Genomic DNA, 20,361 nt, shown 5'->3' with positions numbered 1-20,361 from the left:
GCCGCTTTTGTGTCTATTACCTGTGCTCTTTAGACGGGTTCCAGTAGCTAGGTGTGAAGAAAGTCAATTCACGCAAATAATGTTAAAGTCAGTGCTACAGCAGGTATGTGTTCAGTCTCAAAGTGGCTGGCCATTTTATAATAGTTCACCAATGTACTTGACAGGAATTCGCAGTACGTGCTGCGAAAATTATTTTACTGCATCTTCATTTTTCATATGTAAGAGTGATTACTACCTCTAAAACCATGTCCATATAACTTTTGCCATGCGTGCTAGCTCTGACATGCCCCAGCAATATAGTCTACCCTTATGAGAGGAGTCACTGGGGTGGGGCCCCTATTTATTGTTGGTACCAGGGTCCTTTTACATGCACTTGATGCTATTTTCACAAATTTCTCTCCTTTCAACTGCCGTCCGAACAGATTCATAAAGACCTACAGATTTATCCTGTCACCTTATGACCTGCCACGAAAATGATATTTACACGTTATCGCAACATTGGCCAGTACGAAACGAAAAAACAGCTTACATAAACTAGACACAAAAATTTAAGGATTCTTGGGCTTTAACTGAGCGATAGATAGGTGAGAGCATAACGTGTGTTTTAAAGGATATATCTTTTGTGGCCCTTTTCAGGTTTCTCTTGTTGTCTTGGTTATTGTCCATAGGTTATGCCCACTCAATATGGTTTGCTTGAAGGCTCAATATAAAGCTACCACCAATTGTAGCGTTTGCCACCGCTCAAATGATGCACGTGTCGCGGAAGTGTAAATACAAAATTTTGTGAAATATGTGCTTTGTTTCATATTGTGTGGTGTTTACCCAATAACGGGCGTTTCAAAGACTGATATTAGACAAAATCTATTTCGGCAGAAAGTGTTCAAGTAAGACGGTCTACTACATTGAGACTACCTTTGAAACAATAAAGCGACTCAGCGTATTGTCATATCTGAGACCATTCATATATAGGACGTGTACTGCACGTAGGTACTGCTCAGGTGTTTCCATAACGATTATGTTGATAATTCATTAGTATCCCATATTGAAAAGGGGCCGTAAAATGTAGTCACCAAGCTTGCTTGAGCTAAACATGCAACCTACACATGCGTATCATCGTTCTGTTCACGGCACTCTACTGTTCACACAAAGAACAACATCAATAAAACAGACAAAATTGAAAATGAAGCTTTCCTTTTTGATTTGCTCAGCTGTTTCTGGATTTTCGTCCAGCGGATGCATGCCTCAACTTGTTGCGAATATTCACCCTCTTATGAACTTGACCAGCAGCTGGGTCTTCAAAAAGCAAGTCACGGCCCTCTGCATTGTTGTACAGAGTATTCTCTCAATTTTTTGTCATCCCATACTTATAAATTTCGACGGTTCTTTTTTTTTCTTGCATAGTATGTACTGTCCCTGCTTTTCTCGCGTTTTTACTTACTCCTGGTTGTATACTTACAATTTGGATTACCCTAGACATAATTGCAACTTTTCTTATCTTTTCCTCAATTATCCGTCCACCCTTTTGAGCTAAAACTTTTTTTTGCCATTTAGCTGCCCAATAATTGTCATGGAGTTTTCGGAGTTTTCATTCGAAAATGATTTTGCTCGGCTCCACTCTGACTAGAAAAGATGCCTTACCCATGACATGCTGTGCAGCTTCATTTGTGGTTTTACTCTGGGTCCCCCAAAAGAAGCCGCCTAACAATCTTTCGTTACCTTGTGGCTCCTTTGCCTTCGCTCTGGAGACACTGCGTTATCTAGCACTGCCGACGCTAAGCCCGTGCGTGACTGTGTCTACACATCTATTGACACAATTTTTTCCGAATGTGTATGACGGTGGCTAGATTGCGTCCAGCAATGAAGAAATATTAAGGTATTTTTTGCAGTCAAGGGCTTTGCATATGCAGTGACGCGAAGAAAGATGCATATGCAGTGACGCGAGTGACGAAGAAATTTACTCAAGGGCAGCAAATACCCAGTGAGTAAGTTTTTGTTTTTTGTATGTTTTATGTTTTTTGTTTTTGCAATACAACGGGCTGTGTCATCTACTTCACGATACATACGGCGTCAGGGTTTGCGCTTAGCTGCCGGAAAATGTGCTGTGGTTGCATTCACGCGCAAATCCGTCTGCCGCTACCCGATCTCCATTAACGGTGTCATAATACCTTATGTCTCCCACCACAGATTCTTGGGCATTATCATCGACCGCGGTTTGTCATGGACGAGGCATGCTAATATGTTGAAGCAAAAACTTAATCTGTTTTGCCATGTTCTTCGCTTCGCAACAGGCATGAAATGGGGCCCCACGGAAGGCTCATTACTAAGACTTTATCAGTCTCTTTTCGTAGGCTACATTCGATACAGCCTCCCGATACTCTCAAACTTGAGCATTTCCTGCTTACGGACATTAGAGAGCGTCCAAGCGCAGGCACTCAAAATATGCCTCGGGTTGCCACGGCGTGCCTCCAACAAAGGCACAATTGAGGAAGCCCACGTATGCCCATTGCCGATATACCTGTCCCACGAACCACTTCGTGTGTATTTACGCTTACTGACACGACACCATTGCCATCCATTGACGTCGGTTCTACATGAGCGACCGGACAGCAGTTTCACAGGTGCACTCCGCTGCCATCTACCCCACATAACATCAGGCTATGCCCTTCCATATCACCCCGTCAAACCACCATGGGTGATGGTTCAACCTTGCGTATGCGTACATGTCCCCGGCATACTAAAGAAATCATTGGTTCCCGTCAGTGGACTACAACAACTTGCTCTCGCGTACATCTGGTCAGAATACCAGACATATGTTCATGTTTACACAGACGGCTCCGCGTCACCTAAGGCATCGACGGCAGCTGTGGTGATACCAGCCCAACAGATGAATCTAGCTTTCATACTAGACCATAATTCAACCGCTGCAGAGCTTGTGGCTATTCGGGAAGCGATTCGCCACATTTGCGGGGAAAGACCTCAAGAGTGGTGCATTTTCACGGACTCAAAGCCCGCGCTGCAAATTTTGGGATGCTTCCTGCTCCACACCGCATATGAGGTTCTGGCCCTGCAGATCACCGAGCTACTTTCATACGCTCAAGAAAAACACAACCGCATAGTGTTCCAATGGATCCCGGGACACTGCGGGATCAACGGTAATGAGATGGCCGATGCTGCAGCAAGGCGCGCCCTCAGCAATCGCCTGCGAACTGTAGTGCCATTCTCCAGACCGGACATCACATGCCTCCTGTCGGAATTAATGAGGAGTGCGACGAGAAGATACTGGGCCCAGCCAGACGCTCGTCACGTCCGCCTTAAAAGCCTGGATCCCGATATGAAATTTCCCAGTCTGCGTGGAATTCCACGCCCTCATACATGCCTGATACACAGACTGCGATTAGGCGTCGCCTTCACGAGCAAATATTTGCACATTATTGGACGGACAGACTCCCCGGACTGTTCAGTGTGTGGCGCTGTAGAGACTATAGAACATGTGCTCGTGGTGTGCCCTGAGTATGCGCGAGAAAGACTGACATTGGCAGATACATTGAGACATTTACACAATGGACCATTGTCGGAGGACCTCTTGCTAGGCGCGTGGCCACAGAGTTGGCAGACGACAGAGACAATGCGTGCACTTTCACGTTTCCTAGGTGACACGGGCCTGGACTCACGCCTGTGACACCAGTTGTGTAATGTGTCATTCACCTCGTTCCTCCCATTATGATCCCCCATTGTGACCCTTTTTCTTCCCCTCTTCCCCTTCCCTTACGTAGAGTAGCAGGCCAGATGCTCCATTATCCGGCCGACCTCTCTACATTTTCCAATCATTAAAATACTTCTTCTTCTTTTATGCAATATTTAATTTATTTCAATTTTAGATCACCAATATAACCTGAGATGTTTACAGAAATAAAGTTATGTTCGAAAATGATAGGATTTAAAATCCTAAATCAACACAGTATATCTGAGAGTCAGCGTAAGGGAGACTTCCGGATTGTCATGAACCACAACTGTTCCTTAACGTCGAGCTGATGCGGTATGCGCTCGCGCCTAATACATTACGGTACGCTACGCCTGCGTCATGCCGGACGTGTGGCAATATTTAAAGAATAGCAAAAATCAGACATTAAGCCTGCTGCTTTCGCGCTAGGATAGCGTAGACATCTAATTACAATATGCGTAGTATGAAATCAAACAGAAGGATCATCAAACGCATTATAACATAAACAAGCTCTTACTTGTAGTTGGCTCAGGTATCGTCGGCGTCCCTGGGTGAACATGATGTGAGGTTCAGTGAGGAATAGATAACGGAACAAAAAAAAAACAAGGCCAAGAAACTTGAGCATTCCCCTTTTGAAGGGCACACATTAAAGCTTGTTATAACTAATAAGAATTAATACAGATGCTTCAAGTTTTGCAGCTCTTTATGACTGCAAATTGTTTAGCATACTGTAATCCTTCGGTGGGGCGGCAAGGCAAAACAAGAAATTTAATGTAATACTCATTCAGAATGTGAAGTACACTTACATATTTACGGGAAAGCAGTATTTTTTATTGTCCTGAATTAGTGTTGTCAATATGTGTTATGTAATCAACGTTATACAGCAGAAAAAGTATGCATCTGAGATGAGTGTGGCTCTTCAAAATAGTACAAGAATGATAGCTTGTGCACACCTTGCTTAAGTTACAATTCTATGAAAAAAATTATTGCATTGTCCTTCGGCAAAAGAATAGGAAAGGTACCATTACAGCGAAACTGGATCAGTAGCCTCTATATCATCTGTTTTTGTTTGTGCATCCTTGTAATATATCCTAGAATGTACCCCAGAATCGCGCCCCAAAGATTTTTAGCAATGGCATCCGTACAGTATTGGGAGGCTGAAATATATGCGTAAATAAGTTATAAAGTTGAGAGGCTGAATAATGTAGCAAATTCTTCCACCAACAACAATGGGATGGAAATTTCAGAAACTATATTTGCCTTTTGCTTAGTATCAGTGTAAATTTACTTGAACAGACCCTTCTCCAACCACTTCAGTTCTTGACATTAATTTTTTAAATTTTTATTAGGTTATTTAGAGATCGTAGCAAGAAAAAAATTTCTTTAATGACAGTGAAGAAACACAGCTTTGCCTATGCACTTACAATGCATCAAGAAGGATAAATCAGAATTATTACGCCGAAATTAGAAACAATACTTAGCTCACTTTGACACAACTTTCTGAAACTTAACAATTTAGTGTGTGTTCTTTTGTGTTAAGTGTCCTATTGACCTGACGTAAGTAAAAGGTTTATTTAGGAGCAGTCATTCCCGGGTAATCAAATGATAGGTTCATGTGTGGTAATATAAGACACCAAGGGAAATTATCCCTTTATGTGCACCCATCGAAGAAAGGCATATGTAGGAGTGACACATTTAGGTTCACTAATAAGAGACCGAGTGAAAGTTTAAAATAATCTAGAAGACTACGCAAGCAAATAAACAAATCAGGTATTTAGACTTTCTGAAGCGTCATAAATGATTAAATTTTTATGAAGTCCAAATATTTCGTCAAATTTCTCAGAGCTTTGATTTTAACTCAAAAAATCTTATTGTTACGTCCAAAATCCCGTCTAATTACAAAGTAAGTGTTAAGCATTGATAAATTTGTTTCCGGTCATAATAACTCATCGGGTTCCAGATTAAGTTTGGCAGTAAACCATTATTTTCATTGGTAAGCAAATAAAGGTACCACATACTGCATAGCTTATTCAGCGATTTCCCTCAGACGAGTCTTGCCGAGTAAACCGCGTTAGAGCTTTTTCTCCGCCGCATGGTGTCTTTGATTGTGTCATAGCGAAAGTCGTATGGCTGAATACAAGTAAATGTGCGCGTGGAAAATATTCATGCTTATTATGCGCGGTATTTGTTTCTGGAAGGTTAATTGTGCACAGCAGTTTTAGAATAGATTGCCGTAAAAGGTGAATGCATGACTTTGTATATACAATGAAGATTTTAATCTAAGCGAGAAAATGAAAACTGGTGAACTTTTAAGCTGCGCTAGCTTGTGTGCGGGTCAACAGGGATTATGTGTTGTGGTTTCAAGTAGGCTAGTATATACTTGGATTAGGAAAAAACATTTTTTAGTGGCTACATAAAATGGAAAGACGCCTGCGGGTATAAAGAGAAAATATCGAGTATGTAGCTGTGGATATCTTCCTGCCATTTTGTTCTCCCCAACAAAATTGGAAATATTCTCGTCCTAACATCCAATGAATAGCGAAAGGTGTTTGAGAACGTTATATACCAATAAAATTGTTCAGAATCTGTAAGGATTGCCTATTAATGCATAAGCATTCTTCCGCTCGGATGCTACTTGGATTTCGCCTAATTATTTAGTTAGCTTATCCAAGTCTACCGCTCGCGACTAATCGTCTGTTGCCAGAATACTACAAAAAATGTGTTGACCACCTTTGCATTTATTTTGCAGACATATCGTATCAACTGAGTCGAAACAGCATCACATTAATCTTTTTTTTTTGCCGGAGTATAGCATTTCTTTTATTTTCCTTTTTTTTAAAACCTCGGCGTGGGGACTTCATCAATTGTTTTTCAGGCTATAAATTTTCGCCAATTACAAACTGATCAGATCTACGAATCAGCCATCCTATCGTGTTTTTTATATACCGCACTCCTAGACCAGTCATTTTTGAGCCGGAAGGGCCATCGACTGTTCTCTCCGAAGTTTTTTGTTCCCCACCTCGAAACTAAAAACCTTTTTCAGCGAAAAAAAAAGTAATTGCCAAGCAAATTCTCATGTTGTAATCACCATAGTTAGTGGGACTTTCTAAAACCTACTTGGACAAATGAATAAAAGGCTTTTAGTTTTTGAGAGCTCCAAGATAGAGCATGGCTTTGAAGACCCGCGTCGAGTATTGCTCCAAAGTACACCCTGCGTTCTTTATGAAGCACACCTACGTAACGTTTTGCATAATAAAGCACAATTCAATAAACGTTTGCAATGTAGTTACAGTGTAAATAAACCATTGGGAACCCAAGACAATGACAGTGGCTGTTTGTTCTTCCAAGGGAATTATGTAGTAATACAACATATTTACAGACTATTCAAACTTAGTCTCCTAAAAAACATGCTCGGCAAATATTTCCGCTATATTTTGACTAGAGTACGTGCTAAGTGCAATGAAACATTTCAAATAAAAAAGTCTACTTTCCTATTCGGATCCTTCGAAAAAACGGCCAATGCGAGCAAAAAGAACAATAGTGAACTTGTGCTAACACCTAACATTTATTAGCACCTTTTCAACATGCCGGTAAATTGAATATGGAAAATCAGCAGCCGCCAACAAAGCTATACAACCTAAACCGCATACAAGTAGTTGTACTGGTTGAAGATGTCATAGTCCCCATGAGCACAGAACGTCAATGTTACTGCAAATTACAGCTAAACGCTAGAAAAGCAAGGAAGTTTTAGAATAGAGGCATCCTAGACACCCAAATACAGCGGACATTGTCAGCTCTTGACTGGAAGCTTACCATTATCACTGTGCGATTTTCTGAAACACTGACAGATGCAAAACCTTTGTTTTGAAGGCAAGGAAAGCGTGGCTTTAATGACTATTACCTGTGCTCTTTGCATGCGTTGCAGTAGCTGGGTGTGAAGTAAGTCAATGAACGCGAAGAATGTTAAAGCCAGCGCTACTGCAGGTACGTGTTCAGTCTCAAAGTGGCTCGTCATCTTGTAATAGTTCACCAAGGTTCTTGACAGGGATATGCAGGATGTGCTGCGAAAATTTATTTACTGTATGGTAATTTCACATTTAATATCGATTACTGCTAGTAAAACCATGTCCATACGACTTAAGCCCTGGGAAGTTGAACGCTCTCGTGACATCGCCGACTACCTCGCCGCTACTCAGTGGAGCCCTCGACGACCATCATACCGTTCGCCGTCACCAGGCCGCTACCAGGTCGCCGCAGCGCCGAGCATACACCGGCCCACCCCGGGGCCGCTCTGCGAGCCCATATCCGGCAAACTAAAAGCAGCAACCGATGGAGCTGCGGTTGCTCTTCGTCGAACTGACGAAGATCCTCCGCCGCCGACGAAGACGACGAAGAGACCATCTCGACGACATAATAACGACGCGCCGCCGTCTCGACGAAGTCAGGAAGCCGAGACTACACCGACAAAAGACGACTTCACGACGCGACGTTCCAACTTCAGTTCAACACGACGCAGCCGTGATCCGATGCCAAGACCTAACAACTACGCCAGACAAAGAACCACCGACCTCGACGCGCTTCTCGACAGCCACGCAGTCACCGCCTTAGTGGACACAGGGGCCGATTACTCCGTAATTAGTGGACACATCGCCGCCTAGTTGAAAATAGTTAAAACAGCATGGGAAGGCCCTCAAATTCGAACCTCTGGAGGACATCTTCTAACGCCGACTGTAATCTGCACGGCACCAATTACCGTTCATGACCGGACCTACCCTGCCATCTTCATTATCCTCCAACAGCGTTCACGAGACGTCATTCTCGGCATGGACTTCCTGAACCAACACGGCGCAATCATAGATCTGAAGTCAAAATTGATAACGCTGTCGGAAGATCAAGCGATACCACCGGAGAGCTCTCGTAGTCACCACGCCTTGAGTGAGCTCGAAGATCAATTGAGCATCCGGCCGTGTTCCAGCATTATTATTTCCGTCGGCACCGAAACACCCGCTGACGTAGAAGGCGTCATCGAGGGCGACCAATATCTACTGCTCGACCGCGAAATTTTGGTCGCAAGAGAGATCGCTCGACTCCACGGAGAGAAAACGGCAGTTATGCTAACCAACTTCAGCCAAGAATTCAAGCACATCAACAAGGGCACGGCACTCGCGTACATCGAGGAAATTGTGGAAACCAGCAGTGCCTTTGTCCTCTCGGATACTGCCGCATCTACCCGGATGAGCATAGTCCCCAAACCAGACTTCGGCGTGTATCCAAGTCTCCCCATGAGCAAGCAGCAATAGCTCAGGAGTCTTCTTCCGCGGTACAAGGACTGCTTTTCGACGTCATCGAGGATTAGATAAACACCAGTTGCAAGGCAACGCATACTAACAGAAGAGTGCACTCAACCACTCCACCAAAGCCCTTACCTAGTTTCGACGCGAGAACGTGAAACTATTAGGCAACAAGTCGGCGAAATGCTCCGCGACGACATCATCCAGCCATAGAAGAGCCCGTGGGCATCTCCTGTTGTCCTGGTGAAGAAAAAGGACGGAACCCTACGTTTCTGCGTCGATTATCGTCGACTGAACAAGATCACGATGAAAGACGTATACCTCCTTCCACGGATAGACGACGGATTCGATCGGCTCTGCAACGCTAAATATTTCTCGTCGATGGAGCTCAAGTCCGGCTACTGGTAAATGGAAGTCGACGAGAGAGATTGCGAGAAGACCGCCTTCATCACGCCAGACGGCCTCTACGAGTTCAAGGTCATGCCATTCGGACTGTGCTGGGCACCTGCAACGTTGCAGCGCGTCAAGGACACAGTGTTAGCTAGATGGAAGTGGCAGACGTGTCTTGTGTACTTGGATGGCGTCATTGTCTTAGCCGAAAATTTCTACAATCACCTTAGGCGGCTTGCAACAGTGTTAGAGGTTATCAATTCATCAGGACTCACTCTGAAGCCGGAAAAGTGCCGCTTCGCTTACGATGAGCTTCTGTTCCTAGGCCACATCATCAGCAAACTTGGAGTACGCCCCGACCCGCAGAAGACAGCTGGCATCGCGAAGTTCCCGCAGCCAATCGACACGGAGGCAGTGCGCAGATTCTTTCGCTTGTGTGTCTGCTGTAGGCGCTTTGTCAAGGACTTTTCAGGCATCGCGGAGCCGCTAACACATCTAACCAAATGTGATGTCGAGTTCAACTGGGAAATCCCTCAGGCCGAAGCATTTCAAGAACTCAAACGACGCATGTAGTCGGTGCCGGTACTTGCACAATTCGACGAGTCCGCCAATACCGAAATCCACACTGACGCCAGTAGCCTAGGCCGCGGTGCCGTCCTAGTCCAGGGAAAAGAAGGACTTGAATGTGTGTTATCTTATGCTAGCCGGTCACTGTCAAAAGCAGAAGGCAATTATTCTTCGACTGAAAAGGAATGCCTCGCCATCATTTGGGCTACAGCGAAATTTCGCCCTTACCTCATGGTTGGCCATTCAAAGTCGTCAGCGACCATCACGCGTTGTGTTGGCTAGCTAACTTAAATGACCCTTCAGGACGGCTGGCGCGGTGCAGCCTGCAAGAATATGACGTCACGGTAATATAGAAGTCCGGAATAAAACACTCTGTCGTCGACTGCTTATCACGCGCCCCCATCGATCTCCCGCCGCAAGACTACGAGGACGCCGATGCATTTCTTGGTATAATAAGCGCGGCAGACTTCACTAAAGAGCAACGCGCAGACCAGCAGCTAAAAGGCCTCGTCGAGTATTCTTTGAGTATAGCCTGTTTTTTATGGCACAAGTTCGCCCAATAAGACGCTAGTTTCGTCTTTCCCAGTTTGGCTTCTTTCTTTACCGTCACTACCACGTGACAATATTCATTCTGAATATCAAGTGCCCATAGATATTTACGGGTAAGCAGTATTTTTTATTGTTGTGAATTAGTGCTGTCCTGTGTGATGTAGTAACTGTTATACAGCTGAAAAATTACGCATATAAGATGAGTTTAGCTCTTCAAAGTAGTACAAGAATGCTAGTATGTGCAAGCCTAGCTAAAGTTAGAATTCTATGGGAAAAAGTATTGCAAGGTCCCTTCGGCAAAAGAATAGGAAAGGTACCATTACAGCAAAACTCGAGCAGTAGCCTCTACGTCATCTGTTTTTGTTTGTGCACCCTTGTAATATATCCTAGAATGTACCCCTGAATTGCGTCCCCTAAAAGTTTTAGCAATACATCCGTACACTATTGGGAGGCTCCAATATAAGCGTAAACACGTTATAAAGTTGCGAGGCTGGATAATGTGACAAATTCTTTTACCAACAACTGCCGGATGAAAACTTCAGAAACTGTCTTTGCCTTTTGTAAGTATCACTGTAAATTTACTTGAACAGACCCTTTTCGAACCACTTCAGTTCTTGAAATATATTTTTGTTTTTTATTAGGTAAGTTAGAGATGGGTAGCAAGAAATAAAAATTTTAAGTGACAGTGAAGGAAATCAGCTTTCCGTATGCATGTACAATGCATAAAGAAGGTTAAATGAGAATTGATTACATTTAAATTAGATACAATATTTAGCTCAATTCTAGACAACTTTCAGAAACATAAGAATTTGGTGTTTTTTCCCTTTGTGTTGAGTATCCTAATGACCTCACCTAGGTAAAGTTTTATTTAGGAGCAATCATATCCGGGTAATGAAATAATACCTTGATGTGTGTTTGATATAAGACACTAATGGAAATGATCCTTTTATGTGCTCCAATCGAAGAAAGACATATGTTGGAGTTGCACACTGAGGTTCACATACTAAGCGATCGACTTAAAGTTTAAAATAATCTAGAAGATAACTACGCAAACAAATAAGCAAATTAGGTATCTATATTTTCTGAAACATCATAAATGGTTATATTTTGATGCAGTCCAAATATTTGGTCAAATTTCTCAGTGCTTTGATTCGAACTGAAACGAAATCTTATTGTTACGTCCGAAATCCCGTATATTTACGAAGTAAGTGTTAGGCCTTGTTAAATTTTTTCCGGCCTTAATAACTCACCTGTGCCCAGATTACGTTTGGCAGTAAATCATATAATTGATTCATAAGTAAATAAAGATAACACATACTGCTTTGCCTAGTCTGCCATTTCGCACAGAAGAGTCCTGCCGAGAAAACTGCGTTATAGTTTTTTCTGCGCCGCATGGTGTCTTTGATCGTGTCAAAGCAAAATTCGAAAGGCTGAATACAGCAAGTAAATGTGCGCGTGGAAAATATTCATGCTTATTATGCGCAGTACTTGTTTCTGGAAGGTGAATTCTGCACAGAAGCTTTAGAGTAGATTGCCGTAAATGGTGGATGCATGACTTTCTATATGCAATGAATCTTGACAACTTAGCAAGAAAATGAAAGGAGGTGAACTTTTAAGCTTCGCGGGCTTGTGTGCGTGTTAGTAGGAATTATGTGTTGTGTTTTCATGTAGGCTAGTGTTTTGCTTGGATTAAGGAAAAACGTTTTTTACTGGCTGCAAGAAATGGAAAGACCTCTGCGGGTATAAAAAGAAAATATCGAGCAGGTGACCGTGGATATCTTTCTGCCATTTTTTATCACCAACAAAATTGGAAATGCTCTCGTCCTCACATTCAATCTACAGAGAAAAATGCTTCAGAACGTTATAAAGCAATGAAATTGTACGGAAACTGTGAGGATTGTCCACTAATCCATAAGCATTCTTTCGCCCGGATGCTACTTGGATTTCGCTTGATTATTTAGCTAGATTATGTATGTCTACCGCTAGCGACTAATCATCTGTTGCCAGACTATTACAACGAATAAACGTGTGGACCAACTTTGCATTTTTTTGGCAGATATATCGTATCAAATGAGTCGAAACAGCATTACATTAGTTTTTTTTTCCAGAGCATAGCATTTATTTTTCTTTTTTTGTTACAACCTCGGCATGGCGACTTCAACAATTGTTTTTAAGGCGGTCAATCATCTAATATTACGAAATTATCAGATGTACCAGTCAGCTACCCTATCGTGTTTTCTTATATTCCGCAATCTTAAACCAGTGCTTTTTTAGCCCGGAAGGGCCCTTGCCGGTTCTCTCCGATTTTATATCTTCCCCACCTGGAGACTAAAGATATTCTTCAGCGAAAAAAAGTAATTCCCAACACAACGGTCACTTTGTAATCATGATAGTTAGCAGGCCTTTCTAAACCTTAATTGCACAAATAAACACAGAGCTCTTAGATTTTTAAATCTCCAAGATATAGCATGGCTTTGAAGACCCGCGTCGAGTGTAGCTCCAAAGTACACCCGGCGTTCTCTACGAAGCATACCGACGTAACGTTTTGCAGAATAAACCACAATTGATTAAACCGTTACAATGTAGTTACAGTGTAAATAGGACATTGAGAGCCCAAAATAATAAAAGCGGCTGTTCGTTCTTCCATGGAATCTATGTTGTAATACAACATATTTAGAGACCATTAGCACTTGGTCTCCTAAAAAACACCGAGGGCAAGTATTTTCGCTATATTTTGACCAGAGTACCTTCTAAGAGCAACGAAACATTTCAAAGAAATAAAGTCAACTTTGCTCTTCGGATCCATTGAAGAAACGACCAATGCGAGAAAGAAAAGCAATGGTGAACTTCTGTCAACACCTAACTTTTATTAGCGCCTTTTCAACACTCCCGTAAATTGACGATGGAAAATCAGGGAACGCCAAGAGAGCTGTACAAACGAAACCGCATACTAGTAGTTGTACTGGTTGCAGATGTCATAGTCCCCGTGAGCACAGAACATTAATGATACTGCAAATGTTAAGTGAACGCTAGAAAAAAATAAAGTTTTAGAATAGAGGCATCCTAGACACCTGAATACAGCTGAAATTCTCGGCTCTTGACTGGAAGCTTACAATTATCACTGAAAAGGAATGTGTACAGTCAGTGCATTTTATCGGTGTTGACATATAGGGCAGAGACTTGTAGACTGACAAAAAAGCTTGAGAACGAGTTAAGGACCGCAGAAAGAGCGATGGAATGAAGAATGCTAGGCCTAATGTTAAGGGACAGAAGAGTGGTTTGGATCAGAGAGCAAACGGGTATAGACGATGTTCTAAATGACATTAGAAGAAAAAAATGCAGGAGGGCAGCTCATGTAATGCGCAGGTTAGATAAGCGTTGGACCATGGGTGTTACATAACGGGTACCAAGAGACGGGAAGCGCATTCGAGGACGGCAGAAGAATAGTTGGGGCGATGAAATTAGGAAATTCACGGGCGCTTGTTGGAATCGGTTTGCGCAGGACAGGGGTAATTGGAGATCGCAGGCAGATTGCCTGCGATCTTTTTGCCTTTCAAATGCAGTTTGCCTTTACTTTGAAACATTATTTCGCATTTTAATTTTTACAGCCAAAGAAAATGCAAGGGAGAAGAAAAAGCTGCACAATCGCAGCTTGACGGGGTTCCTGTGCCCTGTCTTTGACGAACAGTTGCAGCATATTCCCAAAGAGAATCTGTTACATAAGTACAAAACAGTTTCATATTATTCAGGCATTCATATTCACATCAGAAGAATTATAACATCTATATACATATATTCACATGCGCATCTACGCCAACCAAGCATCTATACATGTTTGCATCTGTACATGTAGGCATACATCTGTATCCAGAAAAAGTGGAGGAAAAAGATCATGCACAAATGATAAGCAACACCTGAAAAAATATACTTAAAAAATACTAACAATTCTACTCCGAATGTAACAGCAATGTACAACGGAACAAAAGAAAAGAAATGCGGAACGATGGAAAAGAGACTTGGAACATGTTAAAAAATAAAATGAATAAAAAAAGAAAAAAAATGCAAATGTTATCTTTTACAAAATTTGACCATTATTATTTAAATCTAATTTCAGAGCCTTTCTCGTAATACTAATTAGTTCGTTATGGGAAACATGCATCGCGCTTAATATTCTCGGCACCTGGTACTGCAATTACTTGAAACCATAATTAGTTCTTGCGAAAGGTAACACTCATTGGCTCTGTTTTCTGAATTGATATAACGCTTCCCTTGATTTGACCAAGTTGCAGAAGTTTATGAAAACCTTGTTGCTACAGCGAAAATATATTTTTTTTATTTTTAAGACTACGTTATAGTCATAAAAATATTCAATAGGAAACACATTAGGAGCACGAAATATCTCGAGTGTATGTGTATCAAACGGTGCGTTGACAACATATCGGACAGTTTTTTTTGTAATGTTTTTAAGCGTCGTATGTTTGCTTGCGATGTCGTACCCCACACCTGATTACAATATCTAACATGTGAAAGAAAGAGACTGTAATATAACATAAGCTTTACCTTAGAGGGCAGTCTGTGTCGTAATGGACAGATTATTCCAAATGTTCTCGCCAAAGTGGACATAACACGCTCAACGTGTGTATCCCGAATTAAATGTTTGTTAAAAATTACGCCTAACGTTAGGAGCGATAGGAAGTAGGAAGCGGTGCTCCTCTCTGTTCGCGCTCTTCTACAGGCCACCGTTTTGACAGAGGTTTCGTGGTCATCGAGTGGGTCATCGACTGTTGATCTTTGCTTGTTTCTACGTGACATAATGCTTTTGAATTCAATTAGTTAGCTATTGTTTACTGCAACCAATGCTGCCAATACAACGGCTACAAGGCGTATATTGGGGAGTTGTTTAATATTTTGCCATCGTTGCGGGTCATTCGCCTTTCGTAAAAAGCAAACAATTCCTTTGTGCAGTGACCCTTGCACGTGAAAATGATGGCGGTAAAATATAGCTTGTCATTTTAGCTAGATATATTTAGGAAAATCAAATGACCTATGGAAATCATGGACTCTTTATATTGGCGCTTTAGAAGCACCTGTGAGCCGGCTATAAGCCTAAACGTTTGATTTAGTGATATGCTCGGAAACGCAGAAAATGAGTGAGCTCATTGATTCTACTTTGCTGCTCAGAATTCTGTGTAAAATTGTGAACGGACCTGCAATCGCATATTGACAGTTTTTAAAAAAGAGGCAGTCCCATTTTAAAAAAAATGAAATGGGCCGTTTAACATCTGGCGGTATTCCACAAGTAGGTATTAGGCTGCATAAATATCTAGAGGTCTACATAACAGTTACAACTTTTATGTGATGACGTATCCTTAAGTAAAGGAGCATGTAGATGCACTCTCTTGGTGATCACTGACTTTGTTAGTAACATGAAGGGCGAACGAAAGGTGGTGCTAATATATAATCAAGAAACATATTGTGCGATATTGTGAAACACCGACGGATGCAAAACCTTTGTTGGCTAGGCAATTAAAGCTAGGTTTTAATGACTATTACCTGTGCTCTTTGCTTGCGTTCCAGTAGCTAGGTGTGAAGAAAGTCAATTGACGCAAATAATGTTAAAGCCAGCGCTACTGCAGGTATGTGTTCAATCTCAAAGTGGCTGGCCATTTCGTAATAGTTCACCAATGTACTTGACAGAAATTCGCAGTACGTGCTGCGAAAATTATTTTACTGCATGTTCATTTGTCATACGTAAGAGTGATTACTACCTCTAAAGCGATGTCCATATAACTTGTGCCCTGGGTACTAGCTCTGATATGCCCCAGGAATATGCTCTACACATATGAGAGGAGTCATTGGGGTGGGGCCCGCATTTATTGTTGGTATCAGGGTCTTTTATCATGCACTTGATGCTATTTTCACTAATTGCTTTCCTTTCCACACCCTTGATAATAGTTTCATAAAGACCAAGAGATTTGTCCTGTCCCCCTATCATCTGCCTTTAATACAATATTAGCCAGCATGAAAGGAAAAAAAACAGCGCAAAATAAGTATACACAAAAATTGACGGCTTTTCAAGCTTTAACTGAGCGATACATATGTGAGAGCGTACGTTGCGTTTTTAAGGATATGTCCTCTGTGGCCTTATTAAATTTTCTCTTGATGTCTTGGTAATTGTCCATAGGTGATGCCCATTCATTATGCTTTGCTTGAAGACACTATATAATGCGACCTCCAATTCTAGCGTTTGCCACTGCTCTCAAATGCTGCATGCGTCGCGGCAGTGTACAATGACAATCTTATAAATTATCTGCTTTGCTTAATTTTGTGTGGTCTTTACCAAATAACGGGCGTTTCAAATGCTGCTATTGGGCAAAAAATATTCCGGCACAAAGTGTTCAAGTAAGGCGGTCGACTACATTGAGACCATCTTTGAAACAATGAAGCGACTCACCGTATGGTCATATCTAAAACCATGCATATCTGAGACGTGTACGGCACGTAGACACTGCTCAAGTGTTTCCATGACGATTATGTTGATAATTCATTAGTATCCCATGTTGAAAAGGGGCCGTAAAATGTAGTCAACAAGCTTGCTTGAGCTAAACAAGTCACCTACACATGTGTATCATCGTTCTGTTCACGGCACTGTACTTTTCAGACAAAGAACAGGATCAATGAAACAGACGAAATTGAAAATTAAGCTTTCCATTATTATGCGCTCAGCTGTTTCTGGATTTTCGTCCAGCGGATGCATGCCTCAACTTGTTGCGAATATTCACCCTCTTATGAACTTGACCAGCAGCTGGGTCTTCAAAAAGCAAGTCGCGGCCCTCTGCGCTGTTGTACAGAGTATTCTCTCAATTTTTTGTCATCCCATACTTATAAATTTCGAAGGTTCTTTGTTTTCTTGAAAAGTATGTACCGTCCCTGCTTTTCTCGCGTTTTTACTTAATCCTGGTTGTATACTTACAATTTGGGTTACCCTAGATATAATTGCAACTTTTCTTATCTTTTCCTCAATTATGCGTCCACCCTTTTCAGCTATAACTTTTTTTTCCCTTTAGCTGCACAATAATTGGTATGGAGGTTTCTCAGTTTTCATTCGCAGCTGATTTTGCTCGGCTCTTCGCTGACTTGAGAAGATGCCCTACCCATGACATGCTGTACGGCTTCATTTGTGGTTTTACTCTGGTCCCCCAAAAGAACCCACCTAATCATCATTCGTTACCTTCTGCCTCCTTCACCTTCGCTCTGGAGACACTGCGTTATCTAGCACTGCCCACGCAAAGCCCGTGAATGACTTTTGTCTGCACATATATTCAGACAATGTTTTCCGAATGTGTATAAAGCTGGTTAGAGTGCGTTCAGCAATGGAGAAATTTTAAGTTATTTTTTTCAATCAACGGTTCTGTACATGCACTGACGCAATTTTGAGTTAAAGAAGTTTACTCAAGAGCAGTGCAAACCCAGTAACTAAGTTTTTATGCAACATTTATTTCATTTGAATTTTAAATCACCAATATAACCTGCGAACTTTACACTTAGAAAAGTATATAATAGCTGTGTCTTACCAGTACTCACGTACGGGGCCGAAACCTGGATGCTTACGAAAGGAGTTCTATTAAACTGAGGACGACGCAACGAGCTATGGAAAGAAGAATGATGGGTGTAACGTTAAGTGATAAAAAAAGAGCTGAATGAGTGAGGGAACAAACGCGAATTAATGACATCTTAGTTGAATCAAGAAAAAGAAATCATCGTGGGCAGGACATGTAAGGAGGAGGGAAGATAACCGATGGTCACTAAGGGTTACGGACTGGATTCCAAGGGAAGGGATGCGTAGCAGGGGGCGGCAGAAAGTTAGGCGGGCGGATGAGGTTAAGAAGTTTGTAGGAAAGACATGCCTACAATTAGAACATGACGGGGGTAGTTGGAGAAGTATGGGAGAGGCCTTTGCCCTGCACTGGTTGCAACCAGGCTGATGATGATGATGATGATGTGTATAGGAATATATTTATGTTCGAAATGATAGGAATTATAATCGTACATGAACACCGCAAATTTGAGAGTCGCCGTAGGGGAGACTTCCGGATTGTTGTGAACCACAGCGGTTCTTTAACGTTGAGCTGACGCCATACGCTCGTGCCTAATACATTATGGTACCCTACGCCTGCGTCTATGCAGGACGTGTGGCAATATTTAAAGAATAGCAAATGCTCAGACATTTAGCCTGTTGCTTTCGTGCTAGAATACCGTAGACACGTAATTACTACGACGCGTCGCATGAAATCAAACAGAAGGATCATCAAACGCATTATAACATAAACAAGCTCTTACTTGTACTTGTGGTTGGTTCAGGTGTGGTCGTTGTCCCTGGGTGAACATGACGTGAGATTCAGTGAAAAATAAATAACGGAAGAACGAAACAAGCACAAGAAACTGAAGAATTCCCCCTATGAAAAGCCAATCTTATAGCGAGTTGAAACTATCATATAATAATACAAATGCTTCACATTTGGCCGCTCTTTATGACTGCAAATTGTTTAACTTACCGTTATCCTTCGGTGGGTCTGCAAGGTAACACGAGAAATGCTATGTAATATTAATTCTGAATGTCAAGTACCCTTAGATATTTACGAGTAAGCAGTATTCTTTATTGTTGGGAATTAGTGTTGTCATTATGTGTGATGTAGTAAACCTTCTCCAGAAGAAAAATTATTGTTCTGTAATTAAAAGGTTTAATGGTCTTCATCTTTAAAGGTCTTCATGATACACTGTGATAAAACTTTGAATCAATGTCAATTGGGCACACAAATATGTTAAAATATTGTTACGTGGTAGTGACGGTGACTGAAGCAGTCAAACTGCGAAAGACGAAAGTAGCGTTTTATTGGGCGAAGTTGTGCGCTCAAAAACAGACTACACTCAAAGAACGGTGACAGCGGTGAACACAGTCGGCGATCGTTGAAAATCTGATCAGCACTTCAAGTCCGTCGGCTTTTATGCATCAGTGGTCGAATGTTCTAGGGTAATCACTAGGACCCGCGTGCCTTCCACAAAGTTCTACAATATTCGCGTCGCGCACACATGCAATCAGATTACGCAAGGTTCGGTCACAGACAGCGGATGGGACCATCGATAACATTCCAGTAACTTCTGATACATGCCGGCGCTTCCTGCGCTGTGCGCTAACATTTGTTAGTCGGTGAAGCGTGTAGCCCGATAAAGACTAAGTAGTGCACTTGTCCATACCCCCCTCTTAAAAGGCAATGACCCGATGCTGCAAACGAAAGTAATAAAGAAAAACACCGGTAGCGAAGAGAAAACCCAATAAGGAACTTCGTCAGCGTACGCAAAATGGTTTAAGACGCACCACGTGGACCACTTCATGTAGTGCGCTGCTCCACTATGAATGCGAAATGACGTCTGGCACAACCTCATAGTCCAGTGCGCTAATATGTCGAAAGACCTTGTAGGGCCCGAAATAGCATCGCAGTAGCTTCTCACTCAGTCCTCTTCGGCTTATCGGGATCCAAACCCATACGCAGTCGCCATGCTGGTAATCGACGAAGTGTCGTCGGAAGTTGTAGTGTCAGCTGTCGGTCCTCTGCTAGTTCTTGATCCGCAGGTGGGCGAGCTGTCGGGCGTTTTGGGCGTGCTGCAGATGGGTAGCGATGTCAAGATTCTCCTGATCAGTGACGTGCGATAGCATGGCGTCGAGCGTCGTCATCGGGTTCCTGCCGTAAACCAGTTTAAATGGCGTGATCTGTGTTGTTTCTTGCACCGTTGTGTTGTAAGTGAATGTTACGTGCGGTAGGACGGCATCCCAGGCCTTGTGTT

At 42.2% G+C, this 20,361-nt stretch overlaps 1 long non-coding RNA gene across 1 annotated transcript in view; it reads right to left on the bottom strand.

The window, feature by feature from the left end:
* LOC142591057 (uncharacterized) overlaps positions 1-20,361 on the bottom strand; it is a 69,514-nt gene that overhangs the window by 9,005 nt on the left and 40,148 nt on the right. Inside the window, exons 8-9 of the long non-coding RNA XR_012830324.1 lie at positions 19,074-19,091; positions 18,859-18,894 (exon numbers count right to left, since the gene is read on the bottom strand). This is a non-coding gene — a long non-coding RNA (uncharacterized LOC142591057). The remainder of the gene's footprint in view (positions 1-18,858; positions 18,895-19,073; positions 19,092-20,361) is intronic.

The sequence above is a fragment of the Dermacentor variabilis genome, chromosome 8, assembly GCF_050947875.1.
Source record: "Dermacentor variabilis isolate Ectoservices chromosome 8, ASM5094787v1, whole genome shotgun sequence".
Lineage (NCBI taxonomy): Eukaryota > Metazoa > Arthropoda > Arachnida > Ixodida > Ixodidae > Dermacentor > Dermacentor variabilis.
Note: the sequence above shows the minus strand (reverse complement) of the source record. Positions and strands in the feature narration are given on the sequence as shown.